We start from the raw sequence: 3351 nt of genomic DNA on the forward strand, positions 1-3351 counted from the left end.
TGGATGGGGGAAAACAAGCATATTACTCACATGGATTTTTTAAACAAACAGGGGTTTCTACCCTCATATCAGATAAAGTGAACTTCAAGTCAAAGTTAATCAGAAGGGACAAAGAAGGACATTTCACACTGCATAAACGAATTATACATCAACAAAATATGTATGCCCCAAACAATTGGAGCATCTTTGTACATCAAACAAACCCTTCTCAATTTCAAGAATCAGATAGTCTATAATACAATAGTTCTGAGTGACTTTAACACATCTTTCTCACCACTGGATAGATCCTCCAAACAAAAATTAAACAAAGTATCTTGAGTCACCACCTGCACAGCCTAGGTGTGGCAAGCAAGGTACACACTGTTCAGGCTCACCCTATTCTGTAATACAGTCGTTTTTCTATAAGATGCTTGAAGAAGTGCACCATAGAGAAGAGAGGTGGAGACCTTTGCCTTTCAGGCAGAAATTGCCCAACTCATGTCTCTTATCATCAATGCCTTCTATTCTGTCAAGAAAATTTTCCTTCAGGAATTGATCCCTAATGCTTCAGATGCCTTGGACAAGATTCACTGTAAGAGCCTGACAGACCCTTTCAAGTTGAACCATGGTGAAGAGCTAAAATTTGACATCATCGCCAACCCTTAGGAAAGGACCCTGACTTTGGTGGACACAGGCATTGGCATGACCAAAGCTGATCTCAGAAACAATTTGGGAACAATTGCCAAGCCTGGTACTAGAGCATTTATGGAAGCAATTTGGTGTTGGATTTTATTCTGCCTATTTGGTGGCAGAAAAAAAGTAGTTATGATCACAAACAATATGCCTGGGAGTCTTCTGCTGGGGGATCCTTCACTGTAAGGGCTGATCGTGGTGAGACCTTTGTACAGGGTGTTAAAGTCATTCTCCACCTCAAAAAAAGACCAGCCAGAGTATTCAGAGGAGAGGTGGGTCAAAGAAGTGGTGAACAAGCCCTTATACTTCATAGGCTCTCCAATCACCCTTTATTTGGAGAAGGAGCAAGAGAAGGAAATCAATGATGATGAGGAAGAGGAAGAAAAAGGTGAGAATAAAGAGAAAGATGAGGATGGTGAGAAGAAACCCGAGATTGAAGATGTGGGCTCAGATGAAGAGGATGACACTGGTAAGGATAAGAAAAAGAAAACAAAAAAGATTAAGGAGAAATATATTGATCGTGAGGACTTGCACAAGACCAAGCCTGTTTTGACCAGAAACCATGATGACATCACTCAAGAAGAATAAGGAAAATTCTATGAGAGCCTCACAAATGACTTGGAAGACCACCTAGTCATTAAGTACCTCTCTGTAGAAGGTCAGTTAGAATTCACGGCATTGCTATTCATTCCGCTGTGGGCTCCCTTTGTCCTCTTTGAGAACAACAAGAAGAACAATATTAAGCTCTATGTCCATCATGTGTTCATCATGGAGAGCTACAATGAGCTGATACCAGAGTATCTCACCTTTATTTGTGTTTGTTGACTCTGAGGATCTGCCCCTGAATATCTCCTGAGAAATGCTCCAACAGAGCAAAATTTTGAAAGTCATCCACAAAAAATCATTGTGAAGAAGTGCCTTTTGCTGTTCTCCGAGTGGGCAGAAGATGAGAAGAACTACAAAAAAAAATTCTATGAGGCATTCTCTAAAAATCTTAAGCTTGTAATCCACAAAGATTCTGCTAATCAGTGACACCTTTCAAGCTGCTGCACTGTCACACCTCTCAGTCTGGAGATGAGATGACTTATCTGTCAGAGTATGTCTCTCACATGAAAGAGACACAGAAGACCATCTATTACATTACTAATGAAAACAAAGAACAGGTGGCCAACTCTGCTTTTGTGGAGTGTGTTCAGAAGTGGGGCTTTGAGGTAGTATATATGACTAAGCCTATTGATGAGTACTGTGTACAGCAATTCAAGGAGTTTAATGGGAAGAGCCTGGTTTCTGTGACCAAGGAAGGCCTGGAGCTACCTGAGGAAGGGGAGGAAAAAAAGAAAATGAAGGAGAGCAAGGTAAAATTTGAGAATATTTTCAAGCATATGAAAGAAATCTTGGATAAAAAGCCAATAGGCTTTTATCTTCACCCTGCTGCATTTTTACCAGCAACTATGGCTGGACAGCCAACATGGAGCAGATCATGAAGGCTCAGGCACTTCAAGACAACTTCACAGTGGGCTATATAATGGCCAAAAAGCACCTGGAGGTCAACCCTGATCACCCCATAGTGGAGATACTGAGGCAAAAGGCAGAGGCAGACAAAAATGACAAGGCTATAAAGGACCTGGTGGTGCTGCTATTTGAAACTGTGCTGCTCTCTTCTGGCTTCTCCCTTGAGAATCCCCAGACCCTCTTCAATTGAATTTACTACACTATAAAACTAGGCCTAAGCATTGATGAAGACAGTGGAGGAATCCAGTGATGCTATTCCTGTTCCCTTTTGAGAGTGATGAGGATGAATCTCACATAAAAGAAGGAGATTGGGAGTCGCCACTGAGAAATCTGCCCTCTGTATAGTGTCCCCATGGCTCCTACAGTGGCCTTGTATGGCCCTTTCCCAACTGGCTCCTCTGCTGACTGATGTTCTAGTGGTTTTTTTCTGTCCTTGGCATCTTAAGGCAGGAATCATGGGCCTCAAGCCCCCAGCCTCTTCCTAGTTTGGCAGCAGGGTTGAATAATGTATTGTCTTTTTGTTTTATTTTGCTCCAAAATTAAAGTATGCACAGTAAAGAAGATGAAGTTTTATACAAAAATACTAAACAACACCCCTAGTGAAATAAATAATAAAATCAATAATTTAGATTTAACAGACAAATATATAGTATTTAATTCATTAATGATTAAATACATTTTCTTAGCAGCCCACGGATTCTTCTCTAAAATAGACTATATCTCAGACCACAAAGCACCTGTCAGCAATATAAAAAAAAATAGAGATAATACCTTGCATTCTATTAGATCAAGAATAGAATGAATTTAGAAGTCAACAATAAAAAAAATATAGAAGCTACTCTAACATGAGAGACTAACATGCTATTGGTTGACAAATGGATAGCAGAAGAAATCAGGAATGAAATTAAAAATATTTAGAGGTAAATAAGAATAGTGACACAACATATCAAAATCTCTGGGACACTATGATGGCAGTTCTAAGAGTAAAGTTTGTTGTACTAAGCTCATTAATTAAAAGAATAGAAAATTGCTGAATAAATAACCTAATATTATATCTCAAAGCCCTATAGAAAGAAGATTAGTCAATACCAACAGCAGTAGAAAATAGGAAATAATTAAAATCAGAGCTGAAATCAATTAAATTGAAACAAAAGGAACAATTCAAAA

The 3351-nt window shown here is 39.2% G+C and overlaps 1 pseudogene across 1 annotated transcript; it reads left to right on the top strand.

The window, feature by feature from the left end:
* Positions 1-406: 406 nt before the first annotated feature.
* Positions 407-2434, top strand: LOC308649417 (heat shock protein HSP 90-beta-like; annotated as a pseudogene). The gene has a single exon. The product of its transcript is annotated as a heat shock protein HSP 90-beta-like (transcript).
* The last annotated feature ends 917 nt before the right edge of the window (positions 2435-3351 follow it).

The sequence above is a fragment of the Spermophilus citellus genome, assembly GCF_964194105.1.
Source record: "Spermophilus citellus genome assembly, chromosome: 5".
NCBI classification, from domain to species: Eukaryota; Metazoa; Chordata; class Mammalia; order Rodentia; family Sciuridae; genus Spermophilus; species Spermophilus citellus.